The 25,721-nt window shown below is 43.1% G+C and overlaps 1 protein-coding gene across 1 annotated transcript in view; it reads right to left on the bottom strand.

Moving 5' to 3' along the window:
- DLG5 (discs large MAGUK scaffold protein 5) overlaps positions 1-25,721 on the bottom strand; it is a 3,463,687-nt gene that overhangs the window by 559,166 nt on the left and 2,878,800 nt on the right. The window lies entirely within an intron of this gene.

The following is a 25,721-nucleotide window of genomic DNA, read 5'->3' as shown; positions in this document are numbered from 1 at the left end:
GGACATTTGGAGACGTTACCTGGACGACTGCTGGTTGGTGTGGCGGGCTGATGTGGGTTACTTGCGAGAATTTGTTGAGTATCTTAATGACAATGTCTGGGGACTTGAATTTTCCGTGACGTATGATAAAAACTCCATCAACTTTTTGGATGTCACTGTATACAGGAACCCAGACAATACTTTGTCTACTAGGGTTTTCCGCAAGTACCCGCAATATAACACCTTGTTACATGCATCAAGTTTACATCCCCGTCACACCATCAGGAGTATTCCCATATCTCAATTTATACGTATCAAACGACTCAGTTCCAACATGGAGGAATATCAATTGGCCAGTAGGGACCTCAGTCAGAGGTTTACCAATAGGGGATATGATAGATTTGATATTGTGTCTGCCCAGAGTAGAGCTAATAGTCTTGAGAGGGATGACTTATTACATTATCAGATTAAGAACAAAAATCAATCCTCTCGCAGTACATGTGTCAGATTTATCACGACTTATGGTAGAAATATCAATATGATCAGAAACATTATCAATAAACATTGGAATATTCTACTGGCTAATGACAAGCTGCGAAGTATTTTGGGACCCCGTTGTCTTTTTTCATACAAACGTGGTAAAACCCTAGGCTCCTACTTTTCACATTTCAAACACATGGCAAGTGGGGGGACTAACCATAAACAATTGACACTTCATGGTGATGAACTTATTGGTTCATTCCCTTGTGGCCATTGTGGATCCTGCCCACACATGCTCAAATCCAAGGAGTTTACCAGTCGTAATACCAGCAGAATTTTTGACATTAAGATCTTTGGTAATTGCAGCAGCGATTGGGTGGTGTACCTGGCCTCCTGTTATTGTGGGGGATTTTATGTTGGACAAACCTCTAGAGCTTTGAGATTCAGAATGAATGAACACCGCAGTGATATAAAAAACCATAAGGAGACCAGCGCCCTTTATCAACATACACTTAAACATCCTCAGGCCAAGTTCACTTTTATGGTTATTGATCGTATCTCTGGAGACAGAACAAACAAACAAGGTTGGCATGGGTTACTGGATCAAAAAGAGAAATATTGGATTACTACATTGGGGGGTCTATTTCATCCTGGACTGAATGATCACTTATAGGAGAACATGGTTATTCTTTAACAATAATGTTGATAAATCTGATACTAAGTCGTGGGTCTTATTTATCTTTTGTAATCATCTGGCTCTATATATGTGGATAATGAACCTAAAAATACTCTGGTTCGGCATTGATCAGAGTTCTGGATATTGAGCCATATGGGCCTTTCCGCAGCAATATTTATGATATGGGCGGTGTCCATGTATAGTAAATTGTCGGTTAAAATTCTTGTGTTTGTAGGAATAATAGGTACCCTAATATGCTGGTCTTTTGACTAGCACCCATATATGTTATTTTAACATATTTATACCTATTACTTGAAATTATTTGTATTCATTATCACATTTCTAGTCTTGGAGGTTATGCCTTTGTGTTTTTGGTTTTTAAACTTTACCATTGTTGGTCATAGTTACATATTTTGGATATACTGATTACTGAATTTGCTCAACTGCAAACCCACACACACACACACACATAAAAACCTCAACCCCCAAACACACCCCCTTCCCCCTTTTTTTGATATAGCGTGTCTGAGCCTTTTCAATTTAAGTACTTGATATATAATACCCTTGGTGCTTTTGACGAACATTTGTTCAATAGTTAGTGCCAGTGGCTATTTAAGTACAGAATAAAAATATAAATATGAGTATGATTATATGGCTAGACAGATATGCTATATTATACTAACAACTTGTCAAATTATATGTATGTATCTATTTGGGGTTGTTATCTTCCCTGCTTAGGACGGACTTTATTAGTATATATGTTACCCACTGTATATTTGTATGACAAAAACATCAAGTGTTTAAAATTCGTTTCAAATTCATGAATATTTATGAGCTCAATTTTTCATTGGCTCTAGCTATGTATTTAAATGGATGACTCAAAGGAACTTGACTATACTGTTTTACACTGAAGAAGGCTGTTTGCCGAAACTAGTCTGTTATTTATGTATACAAGTATCAAATAAATATATTGAACTCCGTGCTGCCTTGCTGGTCTATTTGGTGCTTTCTACTTGGTTTGGACCGTGCATTCCCTCGTGCATAGGACTTGGTTTGCTCTGTGTCAACTCCAAAGTCCCACTGAATCCCATTGTTAAACCATTCAGTAAAAGACATTGGCGTACCAGCAGTCAAAGTATTGTTTCTGCCATGGTTGTTACCACGTGTAGAATTAGAACCAATAGGAGAGCTACTGGCTCGTAAAGGCAAGGTCTTCGGACTTCCTTGCCCTGGTGGAATAGAGGCATAAAACAATCCATTTGCAACCTGTGTAGAGCTCACCGGCTGCCCAAAAGTAGTTGGTACACCTATAAGGTTTCTCCCAAGGCCAGATAACTGTGCAGTCAGCACCTAGATCAAGGCTGACAAATTCCCAATAGAAGCATTCAGCTTTTGTAAGGGAGCTAGCCCAGCGGCATCATCCTCAACTCCTGGCACCATATAAACTCACAGAAAACAGTTCCAAACTAAGAAATAAATCCACGGAGCTGAATAGAAACCACTGAACTTTTTATTTAATTGAGCGCTTTCGTCAGGCGTTCGCCCCAAGACTTCATCAGAATAATTGAAATTAATTAAACATCTTCATTAAATACAAAAATGCTCCCATCACATGTCAACCTATACATGCCAATTGGTTACAACCTAACACTAAAAATTTAAAACCAAGCCTCCTATTCCAAACATATATCTAATTACTAAATAAAACATACATAGTAGTCTAACAACATTTATAAAAGTTGTGCCAAGTAATTAACATCAAAAACCCTGGGTGATGAGAGATGTGTATGAACTACTGAAAGCAAGGAATGCAGCCTTTAGGTCTGGAGACAGGGAAGCCCTCAGAACAGCCAGACCAAATCTGAACAAGGGAGTGAGGGAAGCAAAATGCACCTATGGCAGAAAGATCCAGAGCTACTTCTCTGACCAAAAAGACCCCATATGCCTATGGCAGGGTAACCAGTCCTTAACTGACTACAGACCCCTATCTTCACAATGTGAGGACAACAAGGAATTCCTAAATAAGCGGCATGTCTACTTCAGCAGATTTGAGGAAGGGAACAGAACAGCAGCAAAGAAAATGCCCATCGGCCATAACAAGAAGATGTTCACCCCCAACCCAGCTGATGTCCAGAGGGCACTGCGCAGAGTTAACCCGAGAAAAGAAGTTGGGCCTGACCAACATCCTAGGGTGTGTGCTCAGGGACTGTGTAGTGCAACTAACAAATGTCCTCAGGGGTATCTTCAATAACTCTCTGAGTCAGCAAATAGTTACGAAATGCTTAAGGATATAACTTTCATTCTATTACCAAAGAAGTCTCCACCATCTTGCCTGAATGACTACCGTCCTGTAGCTCTCACCTCCACAGTGATGAAGTGTTTTAAAAGGCTGGTCAAGAACGCCATAACATCTGGACTGCCTGCTGATCTTGACCCTCTGCAGTTTGCTTACCGAGCAAACCGCTTTACAGCAGATGCCATCTCTCTAGCACTCCATCTATCACTGGAACACCTTGAGAACAAAAACACCTTTGCGAGGGTACTATTCATTAACTTCAGCTCTGCTTTTAACACGGTCATCCCTCTTCATCTGGTAATGAAGCTACTCCAACTAGGTGTCAACATTCCACTTTGTAACTGGATTCTTGACTTTTCAAAGACAGACCTCAAAAAGTATGTGCAGGAAATAACTCCTCAGATAGCATCACTCAACAATGGAGTTCCACAAGGATGTGTACTAAGTCCCTTGCTGTTCACCCTGTTAACACATGATTGTACAGCCAGGTACAATACAAATCACATCATCAAGTTTACTGATGACACAACAGTGGTGGGCCTCATCAGTAATGATGATGGAACAGTGTATAGAGATGAGGTGGAGCAACTGATTACCTGGTAAGGAAATAACAACTTAGCACTAAATGTGAACAAGACAAAAGAGGTAATTGTGGACTACAGGAAAAATCGCAAGGAACATTCTCCCCTCACCATCAATGGGGAAACAGTGGAAAGAATAAGAAGCACAAAGTTTCTGGGAGTGACATCGATGAGGACTTGTCTTGGAACACAAATACAAATGCCACAGTCAAGAAAGCGCACCAGAGATCGCACTTTTTAAGAAGGCTGAGGACAGCGAATCTCCCATCAACCATTCTCACTAACTTCTACAGAGGTACTACAGAAAGCATCCTGACCAACAACCCCATAGTATGGTATGGAAGCTGCTCTACCTCTGAGTGCAAATACTACAGAGAGTGGTGAAGACAGCCATGAGGATCACTAAGATCACCTTACCACCTCTCCATGACTTGTACTTACCCAGATGTCTCAGCAGGGCCAGAGGAATAATTAAATACTGCACTCACCCTGCTTACAGACTGTTCCTGCATCTACCATCCGGAAAGCGCTTCAGAAGCATATGTTGCAGAACTATAAGATTCAGGAACAGCTTCTTCCCTAATTTCATCAGGCTGCTGAACTCTAGTAACCACTACACTCCATGATGTCCACCTGGGTCAGTAGAAACTGTCTTAAATTGTGCATTAACCTGATTACCAGTCTCATCTAATACTTAGTGCAATATTCACCACGACTGTAACTTATAGACCATCTAGGGCAGTAGCAATGCAGTAAAATATCTCTTCTTTCAGTCTCATCTAATACTTAGTGCAACATTCACCACGACTGTAACTTATAGGCCATCTAGGGCAGTAGCAATGCAGTAAAATATCTCTTCTTTCAGTCTCATCTAATACTTAGTGCAATATTCACCACGACTGTAACTTATAGGCCATCTAGGGCAGTAGCAATGCAGTAAAATATCTCTTCTTTCAGTCTCATCTAATACTTAGTGCAACATTCACCACGACTGCAACTTATAGGCCATCTAGGGCAGTAGCAATGCAGTAAAATATCTCTTCTTTCAGTCTCATCTAATACTTAGTGCAACATTCACCATGACTGTAACTTACAGGCCATCTAGGGCAGTAGCAATGCAGTAAAATATCTCTTCTTTCAGTCTCATCTAATACTTAGTGCAACATTCACCACGACTGTAACTTGTAGGCCATCTAGGGCAGTAGCAATGCAGTAAAATATCTCTTCTTTCAGTCTCATCTAATACTTAGTGCAACATTCACCACGACTGTAACTTATAGGCCATCTAGGGCAGTAGCAATGCAGTAAAATATCTCTTCTTTCAGTCTCATCTAATACTTAGTGCAACATTCACCACGACTGTAACTTATAGGCCATCTAGGGCAGTAGCAATGCAGTAAAATATCTCTTCTTTCAGTCTCATCTAATACTTAGTGCAACATTCACCACGACTGTAACTTGTAGGCCATCTAGGGCAGTAGCAATGCAGTAAAATATCTCTTCTTTCAGTCTCATCTAATACTTAGTGCAACATTCACCACAACTGTAACTTGTAGGCCATCTAGGGCAGTAGCAATGCAGTAAAATATCTCTTCTTTCAGTCTCATCTAATACTTAGTGCAATATTCACCACGACTGTAACTTATAGGCCATCTAGGGCAGTAGTAATGCAGTAAAATATCTCTTCTTTCAGTCTCATCTAATACTTAGTGCAATATTCACCACGACTAACTTATAGGCCATCTAGGGCAGTAGCAATGCAGTAAAATATCTCTTCTTTCAGTGCAATACATGTTGCGAATTCATAAATTAACCACAGTGCAATACTCTTAAGGTCCACAGTGCAATACTCTAATGTTCACAGTGTAATATTCAAATGTCTCTTTTTGTGCAAGGATCAATGCAATGTCTTAACCAAGTATCTATGCAATACTAAGGTCTCATGCAAGTAAGTGCTCACTTCGAAAAGTGTTAAAACGGGTTTCCAATTATGTGCAATATTAGTCTGCCTACCTGTATGTCCGTGATATAATAGCTAGGTGTTATATGTGTAAACGCCTGTGAAGATAGTCTATATGTTGACTGCACACTGAGTTCAGAGACACAGTATTTCATTCAGTTTTTGCACTTGTGTGATTTCTGAATGACAATAAAGTTTACTTGACTTTGAAATAGGAAAGGTCTAGGATGGGCCACCAAGGGCCATCCTTTCTTGGGACCAGACACATCCTGGAGTAAAATCCTTCTCCCCTTTGAGAGGGTGGTACCTCCTGGATAATGCCCTGAGAAAGAAGAGAGGACAGGACTAGAGAGAATTCCAAATGGTCTTGTGGAGGCTGTGGGATGCCACTGAAGGAAGAAGGGCTTTCCCATACCATGAAATAGCATTCGCTAGTGATAGAAAGGACCCAAGAGTCCTGGGTTATCTGTTTCCATGCCAGGAGGGGAAGAGAGAGGAGTTAGACAGATCTGGGGGGATCTGGGGGCTGGTAGTCACAGAGTACCAGGTTTGGCCTGAAAAGGCCGTTTCTGAAAAGCTGTGGAAGGAGCAGACTTAGAGGGAACCTGTCTCCTAGAATTCCTCTTACCTTTGGATGGGAGATATTTAGTTGCCTTCCTAACAAAGCAGGTTCTAGCTGGGTAGTTTCTCTGGAAGTGGGGAACAGGAGAGACAAAAATGTGTTTTAAATCCTTTAGTTCCTTTCCCTTCTCCTGAAAAGTTTTAAAAAGCTATGCAGCTGCAGTGCCAAGTAAGGCTTTGTTGTCCAGAGGGGCATCCATGAGCTTAGCTTTGATATCATCAGGTAACAGCTGTAATCTAAGCCACGAGTACCTTTCTTAGGACCGATCCTGTAGTTGCAGCCCTAGCTGAGTCCGCCACAGCATCACAGCTGCATCTGATGGAGTGCCTGGTAACCTGGGAGGAGGGAATTAAGAATGGTTGAGAGCTTGGCTCTGCTGGGTTAATCCAGGAGCTCTGATAGGAGTTTCACTGCATCTGCTGGAAGAGCCAGGGAATATCTGGCCATGTGCATCTGATAGTTCATTGCCCTTGATGCCAAGGTTGCAGATGCATATAGTTTCCCCTCCCAGTCTCTCCATGACCTTGCTCTCCTTACCAGAGGGGGGCAGAGAGGTGGAAGGCAAAAGCCTAAAAGCTTTATCTGCTGCCACTGAAATAGTAGATGGATCAGCAGAGGATGCCTTAAAAAGGAATTTGGCATCCTCAGGCACCTTGTAAAATCTGTCTTGCCATTTGGGAGCTGGGAATCTGGGCACTTGGAAGCAGAAGCGAAGGCATCCAAGAAGGCCAGCAGAACAGGAGGGATGGCTGGTGGATTAGGGGATTCCATCTGAAGGAGGTCATATACCTCTTCTGGATTTCAGAGACCTGGAAGCAATCCCAGTTAAAAAAGTCCTTCATCTTCAAGATGGTTTTCCCAAAAGAAATATACTCTCCAGGGGAATCCATACCATTAGATTACTCCTCTGGGGAAGTGTATCCTAGAGGACAGGCAATTTGAGTAGAGTAAGCCTTAGACTCATCCCCTGATGAGTCCTCCTCCTCCTCCTCAGAAGAGACATCTTCTGAAGGCCACTTCAAGGGGGTAGAAGGAGAAAAGGCTGGTGAAGAAATAGAAGGAGCTGAGGTCTGGCAAAGGGCCAGAAAGACATTAACCAGGCCTTGGGTAAAGGCCTGACAGTCACGGATTAGATAAGGAACCTGGCCCTGAGTAACCAGAGAAACATGTTTAGTTTTAATTTTCTTCTTCTTTAGCACCGCTGGAGCCAGGCGGTGAAAGGTTGATGGCCCTGATGTTGGGAGGCATTCCATGATGTTCGTGGGAACATCTTCATGCACAACAATCTTAGTGACTCCACGTGAGACTTCAGAGATAACCAGATGTGCCCCCCCCCCCCCGGCGCCCATATCAGACACCTGTGAATCCCTCTGGGAAGTGCTTGCAGATTCCATGATGGCTTTCACAGTGGTACCCATCAAAAAAGGCTCTGCAGATTCCAAAGGGGCCTCCAGGCCCTTAGCTCTTCCCGCTCTGTTCGCCCTATGGGCTCACTCCGCTCCCCTACCCTGCCCCAATTTCCACCCACCCCAGTACTCCTACATTTATTGGAACCCTAAACCCCTCCCTCTCTCTATAAACCAATCACCTCCTCTACAGCCCCACCCCCCTTTTCCTCCACCTGCCTATTTCAGTCACTCTTTCTCTCCCACCTAACTCCCTAATTCATCTCCCACTACTATATCTTTACACTTATCCACCATGCATGGACTCCTACCTCAAACCATTCTCACCTCAACTATCTGCATTTTAGTCTTACTCCCTTTATATCTCACTACCTCCTACTCCCACAAACTATTCCACCCACCCTTCCTATCCTATCCCCCACTCCCAACCTCCTTTCTTATCACTCAAAAACACACTTCCACAACATATCCGCTTCACTAGTTCAACGAAACCCACTCCACTACTTCAAAATAAAATTATTTCCCCCTCAACTAAGTACTACACTCCTAAGCTAATACTTTACTTCCCACAACTACTAAACACCAAATCAAAAATACTACTACCATTCCTCAACTACCTCTGCTTAGCTGGAGACATACATCAAAATCCTGGACCAAACACTACCTGTACTGCTAGTCTCTCCACCTCAAACTATAAAGCTAACCATAAATACCTCAAATTCTTCACCATTAATGCACAAAGTTTAAGAAATAAAGTAACCCAATTCCATGCCTGGTTAAACTACAACCAACCTGACATTGTAGCCATTTCAGAAACATGGCTGAAACCTCACATTAGTGACTCTGAAATCCTTCCTCTTGGATTCCAATCCCTCAGACATGACCTCTCAAACAGAAAAGGTGGTGGGGTAGCCTTAATCTACTCTAACCTACTATCCATCACTCCATACCCTAATCCTATCCCCACATTCAGTAACGCAGAACTAGTAAGAGGCCTGCTAAAAGTAAATAACCACAAAAGCATTTGTATCATTGCTCTCTATATCCTCCCTGGTAACAACACCACTACTCTAGAGGACATACTCCTCTGTACCTCGACCAATATTAAGCAGGAGACCTATATACTTGGAGACATAAACATCGATTGGAATAAAATCAATAACCACAGTCTCACCATATCCATCAATCTATTTAACTATACACAAATTACTAACACCATCACCAGGCCCAATAAAACAACCCGCCAGCTACCACACTAGACTGGATCCTAGCTTCCCATCCCAATAAAATCTTAAACTCTGGCATCACACCCGACCCTATAGGAGACCACTTGCCAGTATTTATCTACCGAGCTACCCACTCCTCTCCTCACCTACACCAAGTCATCTACACACATAACCACACAAACTAAAACCCAACTACCTTCTTGAACTCCCTGAAACAAACAAATTGGAGCCCACTAAAACCCTTCCACTAGATAATGCTGTAGAAGTTTTCAACTCTTCCTTCTTAAACATCCTCAACTCCCTAGCGTCACCAAGAACAAAAAGAATAAAAACCAAATCTGCCCCTTGGCAAATATATAAAAAAACTTATGCTACAAAGAGACAAATCCTGGAAAACATACCATCAAAACAAGCAGTCTGAAACTTTTCTTAAATATAAACTCCTCAGCAACCTTGCTAAAAAACAAATCATCAGAGACAAAAAGTCCTATTATACTAAACTCCAAACTAACCAAACTCCTCAGCAACCTTGCTAAAAAACAAATCATCAGAGACAAAAATTCTACTATATTAAACTCCAAACTAACCAATCTAAAAGCCCAAACCAATTCTCGAACTCCATTAATTCTCTTCTCAAACCAGGTACCAAAAGCAACCCCTGACCTGACACCAGCAAATCTGACCCTGAAATAGCCTCTTTATTCAACTCCTTCTTCACTAACTCCATAGCTGAACTGACCAAAACCTTCCCTAACAATAACCCCTCCCCTCAATCCATCCTTTCGTCACCACCACCTACAACACCCTCCCCACCCCAACCCTCCACCTATATTCAACCTTAAACCCATCTCAACATCCTATATAAAAAAATTACTCTCCAAATTAAATCCTTGCTCCAATGCCCCTGACAATATCCCATCCTCCTTCCTAAAAATAGCAGCAGATGGTATCGCTCTTCCCATTAGCATCCTGATCAATAGATCCATGCTTGAATCTTATGTTCCCAAACTATGGTGGACTGCCTTCATTCTACCTCTCTATAAAGGAGGCAAAAACAATAAGATCTCCAACTTCTGCCCCATAGCCATCCTCTCCCCAGTTTCCAAACTACTAGAAAAATGCATTCACATTCAGCTCATGCCATTCTTAGCCAATAACCAACTAATCATTCCAACCCAACACGGCTTCCATCCAGGCCATAGTAGAACCACTGCACTTCTCTCCTTCCTAGAGACAATAAATCTTGCCCGGGATTCTGAAAAAATAGTTTCTACTGTTCCTCTAGATCTGTCCAAGGCATTCGATACCATCTCCCACACCCATCTCCTAAACCATCTCTCCGACCTTAATCTCTCCCAGAATACCTTATCCTGGTTCTGTAGCTACCTCTCCAATAGATCTCAAGCTATAAAATGGGGGGCAGGCACCTCAACCTTCCTTCCCAACCCCACTGGGGTACCCCAGGTATCCATACTCGGTCCAATGCTGTTTAGCATCTTTAGTTGTTGCCTCAGTTAGACGTTGCCTGTTTGATTCTCAGTTAGAGCATTTTCTGTTTGGCGACATGCGTGAATGGGCGTTCCTTTGCTGAAGGTTGTGCGTTAGGCCCGGCAAGCCAGCACGTAAAAATCTACTGCCAATCATTAGTGGACCGGAGTTCCACTGTGGCGACCCCTAACCGGGAAAAGCCGAAAGACACAAACAATTAACAATTTCCACAAAGCCATACCTAATACCAAAACTGTACAATATGCAGACAATTCCACATTAATCTGCAGTGCTACCAACCTCCCAGAGCTTCAAATGGAGGCAGTGTGAGTTTTTCCAAGACATAGCTGAGGTCCCATGCAGGTACTGGTGCTCTCCTTGGTGGTCTTATGTTTTTAGCCCCTCTGAGGTACTGCCTTAGTAATGGATGAGAAAAAAAGGTGGTTCTGTATTGTAATGAGCTGAAATGGCAGAGGCATGAATTTTAATTGATGAAAAGGAAAGGCCTTTAGCCAGCATCTCAGTTAAGTACTGCAAAATCTGAGGGATATTTGGAACAATAGTGTCAATTCCTTGTGCCTGGTTCCAAGCACAGAATCTCTTCCATTTTTCTGCATAAGATTTTCTGGTGCTAGGCCTCCTGGCCTCCAAAATAACATCCATCACCGCTTTAGAGAGAGGTGTGTCTTGAATGGTTACATTATCCGCCATGCTGCTAGGTTCAAGGTCTTGAGTTGGCTGTGCAGTATCTGTCTTGTTGGGTCAATAAGTGAGGAATATGAGGTAATGTCCAAGCTGGGTATTGAGACAAGCTCTTTAGGATTGGGTACCAGTGCTGGTGGGGCCAGTCTGGGGCAATCAGTATCATTTTTGGCTTCTCTTGTCTGACCTTGAGGAGTACCTTGGGGAGGAGAGACAGAGGAGGAAAGGCATATACTGTTAGGTTTTTCCAGCTGAAAGATAAAGCATCCACTTTCCATGCTTGCTTGTGATAAGTCCTTGTGCAGAATCTCTGTATCTGGCAGTTGTGAGGGGAGGCAAATAGGTCTATGTCCGGGCATCCTCAGTTCCTTGTTATCATGCTGAAGACTTGTGGATCCAATTTCCACTCGTGGGGATTCATTAGGTTTCTGCTTAGTTTGTCTGCCAGAGTATTTATCTTTCCTGGCAGGAATTGTGCTTGCAGATGTACTTGGTAAGCCAATGCTGTGTTCCACAAGTTCATGGCTAGTCTGCAGAGGGGGTAGGAATGTGTGCCTCCCTGCTTGTTTATTAACCACATGACTGTAGTATTGTCTGTCTTTATCAGAAGTTGTCCTGGATGCAGTAGATCCTTGAAGGCTGTCAGGGCATTTTGAACTGCTAGCATCTCTTTTTGGTTGATATGTAGATGCATTTGACTTGCGGACCATGTGCCCTGAATACATCTTCCTGCTATATGGGCCCCCCAGGCATAATCTGATGCATCTGTTGTTAATGTCTGTCTGGCTGTGGGTAAGGTGAATGGCTGTCCCGTGTTGTGGTGACAGGCATTTGCCCACCATCGAAACTCCTGTTGCAGGCAGGGAATGAGGGTAATTATTGATGTTCATCGTGTTACCCTGCTGCAGTCATCACACTTGGGTTATCATGCCGTCAGGCGGTCCCACAGTCGGCCGAATTCCAAAGTCTTGGTCCAGCGTTGGTTGCTGTCACTTCTTCCCTGACGTCAATGTGTCAGGGGTATATCAGAGGCATCCAAAGACATTTTCTTCAGTCTTTCTTGCCGCATGGTGCCCGAAGCAGAAGCAGTTCGCAAGTGCCGGTCGGCCGACACTTGAGATTTTCGAACCGAGTTTCAGTCCGAAGTCTTCAAAGCTAAGTACCCCATTGGGGAACCTTTTCTTGCCTCAGTCCGATATCAGAAAAAGTTAACAATTGCATTTCTTGTGGGAAGCAAATACCTCATAAGGACTTTCATTCTTTTTGTATACCTTGCCTAGGCCCAGACCACGACGTCATTGGTTGTCGGTTTTGTGCTAGGTTCAATAAGTGAACTATTAAGCGACGCTTTGATTACGCACGACACTACTTCGGTAGGAAATGTAATTACACTATGCCGTCAGAGCAACCGACTACCGGCGTGCATAAAAAACGCAAAGATAAAGAAAGGCAGCCTAGATCCAAGCCAGACTCCGAGCCCTCGGCTGGGCCGGTCGCCAGTTCTCCAGTTTTCAGTGAGGCGCCTATGCAGCCCCTGGCTACCACTGAATTGGATCCCCAGACCGCTTTGGATTCTCCAGCAGAGAGTTCTAGGCCGACGCAGCCTTTTTCTTTAGGCCCTACCGACGACATTGCAGTAGGAGAAGTCGGTGCTGTAGAAACACCTTCGGTTTTTAAAGGTGTCTTCAGACCGACTACTCTCACCATAAAATCTTATGCTAAACTTAAGACTCCTCTAAAACCAAAAAAGACTACTCTTCAGTCTCCAGGTCAAGGCCCTATGCCTAAGAAACAGATGCTTAAAATGGCTGAAGATTTAATATCTTTGATCAGGGGTTCCCAACACCCCCCCCCGACAAAAGGCCTAGACAAGAAGAGGATTATGCCTCCTCTGATCAGGTGTCTGTTTCCTCAGGCTCCTCTGAGGAACAGGATTACTCCTTTCCCCCTTATGAAGATTCTGATGCTGAAGACTCCATTCCCTCAGCTTCTCGCCCTGAAGATTATTCCTTTGGGGAAACCTTACATACCATGAGGGAACATTTCCACTGGGAATGTCAGGACTACTCCGACTCAAAGAAAAGGCTCGGAGAGTTTCTTTTATTCCCCCAGCACAGACCCCTTGCTATCCCCCCAGTTTTAGACATTGTGGATGATGTTTTCTTAGAATCTAGTCTAAATCCAGATTCTCTGCCTCCTGATCCAGCCAAACCAGATAGATACTATAGAGTGCCTGACTCACACAAATTCCTATACAAAAGCCCTGTTGCTGATCCAGAGACAATCTCCCAGGGTCCCAAGGGGGCTAAGGCTTCTATGGCTAAAAATCCTGTACCCTCTGAAAGGGACTTCAGAGCACTAGATAGGTGGGGGAAGAAGGTTTACGCCTCAGCTACTCTAGCTATGAGAGCACTAAATTGTCAATTTCACATGCTTAAATACCAGCAATTCCTAATATCTCAAATAAAACAAAAGATGGGCACGCACCCTCAACAGTATGAATTCAAGGAAATGCAGGATCTGTTGCATGCAGCTGAACAGGTGGGCAAACATACTTTACAATGTGGTTTTGATGCCTTGGAAGCTTCCTCTAGAGCAGCTGTTACTGGGTCTGTTATACGTAGGCATGCTTGGTTAAAGGAACAATCTCTGCCTGATCATGTTAAAGCAAAGTTACTAGATGCACCCTTACAGCAGGATGTCTTATTTGGGGTTAAAGCAGAGGAGGTTTTAAAGAAAATGGAGGATACGGCAAAATCTATACAGATGGTCAAAGATTTCTTACAAGTACAGCCCCCATGATTCAGCAGAAATTGGCCAACAAAAAATTGGTTCTTTCCAGCTTTTGACAGACCACAGAGGGGTAAATACAGGTGCCCAAGGGGCAGAGGACAAGCACAAATCCCTTACAAACCTCGCCAATGGGGCACTGCAACACAGAAGGGAGGAGAAGACAGGCCACAAACTACTAGAAGGCAAACACAATGACTTATACCTCAAACTGCCAAGCAAAACTCTCCTGGCAGCTCCCTTGGGAGGACAATTAGCACTTTTTGCAGACAAATGGCGCATCGTCACAAAGGACAATTGAGTCCTAGACATTATCTCACAAAGATACAGATTCCATTTCCACACCTTGCCAAGGATAAAAGGAATGCCAAACCTGCCACAAAATCAATGGGCAGAGGCACAAAAACAAATTAAAGCTCTCATGGACATGAGAGCCATTCAAGTGGTACCTACACAGGAGCAAGGCCAAGGATTTTACTCAAGGCTCTTTCTAGTCCCCAGAAAGGACAATGCTTGGAGACCCATTCTGGACCTTTCAATTTTAAACACCTTCTTGCAAGTACCCAAATTCAAGATGCTAACACTACAGCAGCTTCTTCCCATGTTGAGCAAGAAAGCTTGGCTAGTAACGTTGGACCTCAAGGAGGCATACCTGCATGTCCCTATCAGACAAAATTGCAGAAGATACCTCAGTTTCATTGCAGGTTCATCCTATTACCAATTCTCTGCACTGCCCTTTGGCTTATCTACTGCGCCCAAGGTCTTCACAAAATGCCTGGCACCAGTAATTGCATACTGCAGACAAAGAGGAATTCAAATATACCCATACGTGGATGACTGCCTCATCCAAGCAGAAAGCAAGGACATTCTCTTACAACACCTGGCTTTTGTAAAACATCTTCTAAGTTGCCTAGGGTACACAGTAAACGAAAAGAAATCAAAACTAGTGCCCTCACAAAATATGACATTCCTGGGTGCCAGCTTGAATACAACGGCCCAGATGGCTTATCTGACGCCAGACAAACAACTACAATTAACTCAATACTTCAGAGCAAAGACCCAACTCCCTGCAAGAAAAATTCTGCAGGCCTTGGGCTTCATGGCATCTTGCATACTACTAATACCATTTGCAAAACTGCATATGAGGAAATTACAATGGTACCTAAAAAGTGTATGGACTCAACACAGCCACAGCTTGGAAACAATGATACCTCTCATTCCCTGCCTTCAACAGGAGTTCCTATGGTGGTCACAGGCATGTCACCTCAACAAGGGTCAGCCTTTCACCTTACCCCCAGCCAGGCAAACTATGACAACAGATGCATTGGACTATGCCTGGGGGGCACACATGGCAGGACGGTGCATTCAGGGCATATGGACTGCAGATCAAAGGAATCTGCACATCAATCAAAAAGAAATGCTAGCTGTACAAAAGGCTCTAACAGCCTTCAACGACCTCTTACATCCAGGACAGCTTATCATAAGAACAGACAACACCACAGTAATGTGGTACATAAACAAGCAAGGGGGTACACACTCCTACCCTCTATGCAGGCAAGCAATGAACTTGTGGAACACAGCACTGGCTTACAAATTCAATTACAAGCTCAATTCCTACTAGGAAAAAAGAACACATTGGCAGACGACCTAAGCAGAAACATCATGGATCCCCATGAGTGGAAACTGGATCCACAAGTATTTGCAATGATAACTCAAAAATGGGGGCTCCCAGACATAGACCTATTTGTCAGCCCCCAAAACTATCAACTAACAAAATTTTGCACAAGGACTTTTCACCATCAAGCTTGGAAGGTGGACGCACTCTCATTCAGTTGGAAAATGCTGACAGTATATGCCTTCCCTCCATTACCCCTTCTTACAAAGGTGCTGCTGAAAGTCAGGATGGAGAGACCCCGAATGATACTCATTGCCCCAGACTGGCCACGCCAGCACTGGTACCCACTACTAAGGAATATGGCCCAGGGCCCACCATGGATTCTACCACAAATTACCCATCTGCTCACACAGCAAGACAATCAGATTCTACACAGCCAACTCAAAACCTTAAACTTGGCTGCATGGCAAATCACCTAAGTAACCAGCCAGCTCCTCTCTCACAAGCTGTTATGGATGTTATTCTGGAGGCCAGGAGGCCCAGCACCAGGAAAGCCTACTCAGACAAATGGAAACGGTGTTGTGCCTGGAACTAAGCTAAAGGCCAAAATACCCTTCTGCCTGACATACCTCAGATTTTGCAATATTTAACTGAGATGTTACACAAAGGGCTTTCTTTTTCATCTATTAAAATCCACGCCTCAGCTATTTCAGCTCACTGCAACACGGATCCTCCCCTATTTTCACATCCACTCCTAAGGCAGTTTCTCAGAGGGGCCAAAAACATTAGGCCTCCCAAGAGAGCACCAACACCTACTTGGGACCTCAACTTTGTTCTGGAAAAACTTACGCTACCTCCTTTTGAGCCAGCTTTCTCAGCTGACTTAAAGTTTATATCATGGAAGACTGCCCTGCTGCTAGCAATTACTTCAGCGAGAAGAGTTTCAGAGCTTCAGGCACTAATGGCAGTAGAGCCTTTCCTCATTTTTCATCAAGACAGAGTTTCTCTACGAACTAACCCCTCCTTTATGCCTAAGGTGGTATCCAGTGTGGCTCTAAATCAAACCATCCATTTACCCACCTTCTTTCCAAATCCACAGAACAGAGGAGAAAGACTCCTACATTCCTTGGACGTTCACAGGCAGCTACGTTATTACTTGGATAAAACTAAGGTTTTCAGAAAATCTGACCAGCTTTTTGTATCCTAGTATACAGCATCACAAGGAAAGGCTATCTCAAAACAGACCATTTCCAAATGGATAGGACATTGCATACGTTTTTGCTACACCCACCATGGAAAACCAGTTCCTGCTAGCATAAGGCCCCACTCTACCAGGGCAGCAGCTACATCTACAGCCTACCTCAGGGGGGTGCCAACCAAGGATATTCTGGAAGCTGCAACTTGGAGTTCAGTACACACCTTCACCAAACATTACCACTTACCACTTTACTCTAAGACTAGAGCTGGCTTCGCCACTGCAGTTTTGCATGGCCTTCTAGCCTCCTCTAACCCTCTTTGACTCCACCACCCATCCTTAGCTTTGGGATTCTACCCAAGTGTGATGACTGCAGCAGGGTAACACGATGAACATAGTACAGTTTTGTACCTACCATAAATGTAGATGTTCGAGTGTATACCCTGCTGCAGTCCAGGTTACCCTCCCTCCATCCCCTCTGAACTAGCTGAACTTATCTCTACCACTCTATCCTATCCTACCTCTGTGGTGTATTTACTTGTGCCTAAGGGTTTTGTTTTATTTTTATATAGCTATATGTGTATATATATATATATATATATATATATATATATATATATATATATACTTTGCCTACCTATTAGGGGCACCTGACATCTGGGGCAAGAAAAACTGAAGAAAATGGTGTCAGACGCCTCTGATATACCACTGGCGCACTGACGTCAGGGAAGAAGCGACAGCAACTGACGCCAGACCAAGACTTTGGAATTTGGGCCGACTGCGGGACTGTCTGATAGCAGGATAACCCAAGAGGGATGACTGCAGCAGGGTATACACTCGAACATCTACATTTACGGTAGGTACAAAACTGTACTTTTCCAGGCTGTGGCAATGTTGAGTCCAAACACATTTTAGATACCACTGAAGTTTCCTCATATGCAGTCTTGCATATGGAATTAGCAGAATGCAGGATGCCATGAAGCCCAAAGCCTGCAGAATTTTTCTTGCAGATAACTGGGTCTTTGTTGCCAACATTTTGAAATAAGTAGTCAGTTGTCTTTGTTTGTCTGGCGTGAGATAAGCCATCTGGGCAGTTGTATTTAAGCTTGCACCCAGGAATATTATCTCTAGAGAGGGTACGAGTTTTGATTTCTTTTCATTTACTGTGTAGCCTAGACCTGTTAGTAATCTTTTTACAAACGCCAGATGCTGTAGTTGAATGTCTTTGTTCTCTGCTTGAATAAGGCAGTCGCCAAAGTAAGGATATATTTGTATTCCTCTTTGTCTGCAGAATGCAATTACTGGTGCCAGGCATTTTGTGAAGACCCTGGGTGCAGTAGATAAGCCAAAGGGCAGTGCAGAGAATTGGTAGTGCATTGAGCAAGCTATAAATCTGAGGAATCTTCTGCATGATTGTCTGATTGGGACATGCAGGTATGCCTCTTTTAGGTCTAAAGTCACAAGCCAAGCCTTCGTGCCCAGCATGGGCAGAAGCTGCTGCAGAGTTAACATTTTGAATTTTGGAATATCCAGAAATGTGTTTAGGATAGACAGGTCCAGTATTGGTCTCCAGGCTTTGTCTTTTCTGGGAACCAAGAATAGTCTTGAGTAAAATCCTAGTCCCTGCTCTTGCTGTGGCACTTGCTGAATGGCCCTCATGTCCATGAGGGATGAAACTTGTTTTTGTGCCTCTGCCCATTGATTGTGTGACAGGTCTGGCATACCGTTTGGCCCTGGCAGGGTGTGAAAGTGGAACCTGTAGCCTTGTGATACGATATTTAAGACCCATTTGTCCTGGGTTATCATGTGCCAATTTTGTGAAAAAAGTGCTAGTTTCCCCCCCAAAGGAGCTGCCAGAAGATAAGTGCTTGGTGCTGGCAGGGGAAAGTCATTGAGACTGTTTCCTGTATGGCTGTGATTTTTCCTCTCTGCTTTTGGAGGTAGAAGCACTCCATTGTTTAGGCCTGTATGAGCCTTGGGGCTGTGATCTGCCTCTGGGGCGTCTGTATATGCTTCTTTGTGGCCTGTCTGACACTGGAAAGGACCAATTCTTTGTAGGCCAGTTCCTGCTCAATCTGGGAGGCTGTACCTGTAAAAAAATCCTTGACTCTTTGCATAGATTTAGCTTTGTCCTCCATTTTCTTCAACACCTCTTCTGCTTTAACACCAAACAAGGTATCATACTGTAATGGAGCATCTAATAGTTTTGCTTTAACATGATCGGGCAGATTCTGTTCTTTTAACCAAGCATGCCTCCTAATGACAGAACCCATAACAGTGGCCCTGCAGGAGGCCTCTAGAGAATCAAAACCACATTGCAAAGTATTCTTTCCCACTTGTTCAGCTGCATGCAATAAATCCTGCATTTCTTAGTTTTCTGCACATTCTGAATTTGTCAACATCTTCTGTTTAAGCAGTGACATAAGATATTGCTGATATTTAAGCATATGAAACTGACAATTTAAAGCTCTTACAGCCAAGGTAGCAGAAGTATAAATCTTTTTCCCCCATCTGTCCAGGGCGCTAGAATCCCTATCAGAGGGAATAGGGTTTTTTGCAGTGGAAGCCTTGACCCCTTTGAGACCCTGAGAGATAGTTTCTGGGTCAGCAGCATGGTTTTTATAAAGAAATTTATGCGAATCAGGAACCCTGTAGTAACTGTCTGGCTTAACAGGAGCTGCCGGTAAAGAGTCAGGAGACAGACCAGACTCTGAAAATACATCATCTACAATGTCTAAAACAGGAGGAATAGCAAGGGGCCTGTGCTGAGGTAATAAAAGGAAGTCTCTGAGCCTTTTCTTGGATTCTGAGTAATCTTGGCTCTCCCAGTGGAAATGCTCCCTCATAGTATGCAGAAAGAATAATCCTCAGGAGGAAAGGCTGAAGGGACAGATTCTTCAGCATCAGAATCCTCACAGGGAGGAAGAGAATATTCCTGTTCAGAAGAGGAATCAGAGGAAATGGAAGATTCATATTCTATCTCTTGCCTAGGCCTCTTATCAGGAGGGGGATGGGAACCTCTGATCAAAGTAATTAGGTCTTCGGCCATTTTAAGCATCTGTTTTTTAGGCATGGAGGCTTGTCCAGGAGAATGCTGTACTTGTTTCTTTGTCTTTAAAGTTGCTTTAGTCTTTGCCTTTAAAGCTGAAGTTGGTTTCACATATAACTGTGTAGGCCTAAAAACACCCTCAGAAGCCGATGCCTGCTCAATGGCTCCGGACCCATCTGAGGGAATACTTTCTGAGTGCCCAATACCTTGAGTTTCCAGCGGCCTAGTCGGCTCCACGTGGGAGTCGGAAGTGGCCTGTGGCTCTGAGGTAGCAGGCGTCAGGAGCTGCAAAAGCACCTCACTGAGAACCGGCGACAGACCTAGCCAAAGCCTCGTCGTCGGTTTTGGACCTCGGATGCCTGTCCTTTTCTTTGCGCTTTTTATAAATTCCGATAGTCAGCTGTTCCGACAGCATTATATAATTAAATCTTCTGCCAAAGTACTGAAATGCAAAATCGTACCGACGCTTAATAGTGCGTTGGTTAAATCTAGCACAAAACCGACAACTAGCAACGTCATGGTCAGGGCCTAGGCAAGGAATACAGTAAGAATGAAAATCCTTATGAGGTATTTACTTCCCACAAGAAATACAATTATTAACTTTTTCTGACATCGGTCTGGAGCAAGAAAAAAGTTTCCCCAATGGGGTACTTAGCTTTAATGAAGACTTCGGTTCTGAAACTCGAATTTGAAAATCTCAGGAGTCGGCCGACCGGCACTTATGAACTGCTTTTGCTTCGGGCACCGCGTGGCAAGAAAGACTGAAGAAAATGGCATCGGCTGTATCTTTTATACCCCTGACGTCGGGGAGGAGGCAACAGCAACCTATGCCGGACCTAGACTTTGGAACTCAGGCCGAATACGGGTAGCCTGCCAGCAGGATAACCCAATTGTAATGACTGCAGCAGTGAAACACGATGAACATCCTAATCTGTGTCCGAAAACTCAACCGCCCTTGCTGGTCATCTCCTGCTATCCTTTTACTTAGCAAAAAAATGGAATTCTCTTCCTTCCTCTCTAAGAACCTATGCAAACTTTGAAAACTTTAAATCTCAGTTACACTCCTACCTTTACTCTAACAGAAAATGCAACTGCATTCTCCCCACCTAGTCTTATAATTCTTTCTCCCCCTCTAAACCCCTCTCCAGCTATGATTACTAGCCTCTGTAGCTATGATCTATAGGCTACCACACATATGTACATATTGTATCAAATTTGTACCATGTACCTAAGAATTTACACCTGCTCTCTAACATGAAATGTAACTGTAAATTGTTCATTAATAATATTGTGTCTATATCTAAAGGTAACATGTAACTAAGAAATTACACCTGCTCTCTAGCATGAAACATAATTGTAAATTGTTCTTCTTTTCTATATTGTATCTGTATCTAAACTTTGTAACATGGAGCTTTTCTCCCCTGGCCTCCACTGAAAACGGACTCTCTGAGCCAAGTGGACATCCCCGATCATCAAACTGGAAATAAATAAAAATAAATAAATAAATAAAATCTACCTTGGGAGGAACATCCAAAATAGAGAGAGCAGCAGTTGGGTAAAGCCGAGGCTTCTTGGCCTTGAGTTGTGGCTCAACTGAAGGGCCTCACATCAGTTCCACATCTTGAGCCAAGCGCTTTAGGCATTGATTTTCCAAGCATAACCTAAGGGAGACTAGACGGCTATGGAGGGTTTCAGGATCAAAAGCCATACAGACAGCACAAGAGGTGTGACTGTGATCTGGATCTATACAAAACAAGCAAAGCTCATGGGAGACTTTATGTGGAATCTGTCTTCCACACTGACACTTGCCCTTCCAAGCTGAAATGTACTCACTACAAAAAAAAAACACACAGTAGTCAAAAGGAATAAAGGAAAAGCCCCAACAGGGTACTTATCTGAAGCACAAATGCAACTTCTCTGGTGAACGATGACTGGAACTGGCAATCGGACAGACAGCAGAAAAGTTCTGAGGCTGGTACGTGCTGACGTCCGCTTTATACCAGATGCCTCTTTATGGCCAACGTACGTTAACTGACGTGCGGCATCGCACGTACCTTACAGTAGCATTTAGACTTTGGCATACTGGTCGGACGTATGAGTCCGCAGGAGGTGGACTCATGTTACGAATACTGCAGCATATGAATAGGAGGACATCAAATATCTCCTGACCAGGACCAAGTCTCATAACACTGCAGGTGACTCACTTTACTCAGTCTATCTTGCTAAGAACTGCAACCCCATCCAACCCACCCTAAAACAAGACAGCATTAGTACACATTTCAAACATAACATAAAACAACACCTAAGTTCCTCAAGGCTATGTTCATGCTCCCATCCTGACTAAACACACCTTTGTGTTTCTCTTCCATTGCCAATCTCTCGATCAATCACCCTGACACTTTCACTTATGTCATCCCCATCTCTTTCATCCCCACTACTGCTCCTCCAACTAACACCTCTCCTTAATCCTTTCCTACCCACCTGACCATCTTACCTAGCTGCTGCTATCTCAGCCTCTCCACTATCAGAAATTTTTCAACTCATGCTTTCCTTGATTGTTTCTGCTTACATCCTTCCTCCTCCTCTGATGTCTGTTCCTACCTCATTACATACACTGCACGTAAACATGTAGTGAACCTGTGTGTATCATTGTAATGTCTGTTCCTCTTCTACTGGCATCTTACCTCATTACATACAATGCACGTATATATGTAGTAAACCTGTGTGGATCATTGTAATGTCTGTTCCTGCTCTACTGGCATCTTACCTCATTACATACAATGCACGTATACATGTAGTGAACCTATGTGGATCACTGTAATGTCTGTTCCTGCTCTACTGGCATCTTACCTCATTAGAAACAATGCACATATACATGTAGTGAACCTGTGTGAATTATTGTAATGTCTGTTCCTGCTCTACTGGCATCTTACCTCATTACATACAATGCACGTATACATGTAGTGAACCTCTGTGTATCATTGTAATGCCTGTTCCTGATCTATTGGCATCTTATCTCATTACATACAATGCATGTATACATGTAGTGAACCTGTGTGTATCATTGTAATGTCTGTTCCTGCTCTACCGGCATCTTACCTCATTACACACAATGCACATATACATGTAGGGAACCTGTGTGCATCATTGTAATGTCTGTTCCTGCTCTACTGGCATCTTACCTCATTACATACAATGCACGTATACATGTAGCAAACCTGTGTGGATCATTGTAATGTCTGTTCCTGCTCTACTGGCATCTTACCTCATTACATACAATGCACGTATACATGTAGTGAACCTAATGTCTGTTCCTGCTCTACTGGCATCTTACATTTTACATACAATGCACGTATACATGTAGTGAACCTGTGTGTATCACTGTAATGTCTGTTCCTGCTCTACTGGCATCTTACCTCATTACATACAATGCACGTATACATGTAGTGAACCTGTGTGGATCACTGTAATGTCTGTTCCTGCTCTACTGGCATCTTACCTCATTACATACAATGCACATATACATGTAGTGAACCTGTGTGTATCACTGTAATGTCTGTTCCTGCTCTACTGGCATCTTACCTCATTACAAACAATGCACATGTAGTGAACCTGTGTGTATCATTGTAATGTCTGTTCCTGCTCTACTGGCATCTTAACTCATTAGATACAATGCACGTATACATGTAGTGAACCTGTGTGTATCATTGTAATGTCTGTTCCTGCTCTACTGGCATCTTACCTCATTACAAACAATGCATGTATACATGTAGTGAACCTGTGTGTATCATTGTAATGTCTGTTCCTGCTCTACTGGCATCTTACCTCATTACATACACTGCATGTATACTTGTAGTGAACCTGTGTGTATCATTGTAATGTCTGTTCCTGCTCTACTGGCATCTTACCTCATTAGAAACAATGCACATATACATGTAGTGAACCTGTGTGTATCACTGTAATGTCTGTTCCTGCTCTACTGGCATCTTACCTCATTACATACAAGGCAAGTATACATGTAGTGAACCTGTGTGTATCACTGTAATGTCTGTTCCTGCTCTACTGGCATCTTACCTCATTACATACAATGCACGTATACATGTAGTAAACTTGTGTGTATCATTGTAATGTCTGTTCCTGCTCTACTGGCATCTTACTGCAATAAATACAATGCACGTATACATGTGGTGAACTTGTGTGCATCACTGTAATGTCTGTTCCTACTCTACTGGCATCTTACCTCATTTCGTACAATGCATGTATACATGTAGTGAACCTGTGTGCATCACTGTAATGTCTGTTCCTGCTCTACTGGCATCTTACCTCATTACGTACAATGCACGTATACATGTAGTGAACCTGTGTGCATCATTGTAATGTCTGTTCCTGCTCTACTGGAATCTTACCTCATTACGTACAATGCACGTATACATGTAGTGAACCTGTGTGTATCATTGTAATGTCTGTTCCTGTTCTACTGGCACCTTACCTCATTACATACAATGCACGTATACATGTAGTGAACTTGTGTGTATCATTGTAATGTCTATACCTGCTCTACTGGCATCTTACCCCATTACATACACTGCACGTATACATGTAGTGAACCTGTGTGTATCATTGTAATGTCTGTTCCTGCTCTGCTGGCATCTTACCTCATTACATACAATGCACGTATACATGTAGTAAACCTGTGTGCATCATTGTAATGTCTGTTCCTGCTCTACTGGCATCTTACCTCATTACATACAATGCACGTATACATGTAATGAACCTGTGTGTATCACTGTAATGTCTGTTCCTGCTCTACTGGCATCTTACCTCATTACATACAATGCACGCATACATGTAGTGAACCTGTGTGTATCATTGTAATGTCTGTTCCTGCTCTACTGGCATCTTACTGCAATAAATACAATGCACGTATACATGTGGTGAACTTGTGTGCATCACTGTAATGTCTGTTCCTACTCTACTGGCATCTTATCTCATTTCGTACAATGCATGTATACATGTAGTGAACCTGTGTGCATCACTGTAATGTCTGTTCCTGCTCTACTGGCATCTTACCTCATTACGTACAATGCACGTATACATGTAGTGAACCTGTATCATTGTAATGTCTGTTCCTGCTCTACTGGCATCTTACCTTATACAGTACAATGCACGTATACATGTAGTGAACTTGTGTGTATCATTGTAATGTCTGTTCCTGCTCTACTGGCATCTTACCTCATTACATACACTGCACGTATACATGTAGTGAACCTGTGTGTATCATTGTAATGTCTGTTCCTGCTCTGCTGGCATCTTACCTCATTACATACACTGCACGCATACATCTAGTGAACCTGTGTGTATCATTGTAATGTCTGTTCCTGCTCTACTGGCATCTTACCTCATTACGTACAATGCACGTATACATGTAGTGAACCTGTGTGTATCACTGTAATGTCTGTTCCTGCTCTACTGGCATCTTACCTCATTACATACAATGCACGTATACATGTAGTGAACCTGTGTGTATCATTGTAATGTCTGTTCCTGCTCTACTGCCATCTTACCTCATTACATACAATGCACGTATACATGTAGTGAACCTGTGTGTATCACTGCTTGTATCTCTACCTATCACAAGTTAACACGTCTTTACTTA

The sequence above is a fragment of the Protopterus annectens genome, chromosome 14.part0, assembly GCF_019279795.1.
Source record: "Protopterus annectens isolate FY-2018-M chromosome 14.part0, PAN1.0, whole genome shotgun sequence".
In the NCBI taxonomy this organism is placed as follows: Eukaryota; Metazoa; Chordata; order Ceratodontiformes; family Protopteridae; genus Protopterus; species Protopterus annectens.
Note: the sequence above shows the minus strand (reverse complement) of the source record. Positions and strands in the feature narration are given on the sequence as shown.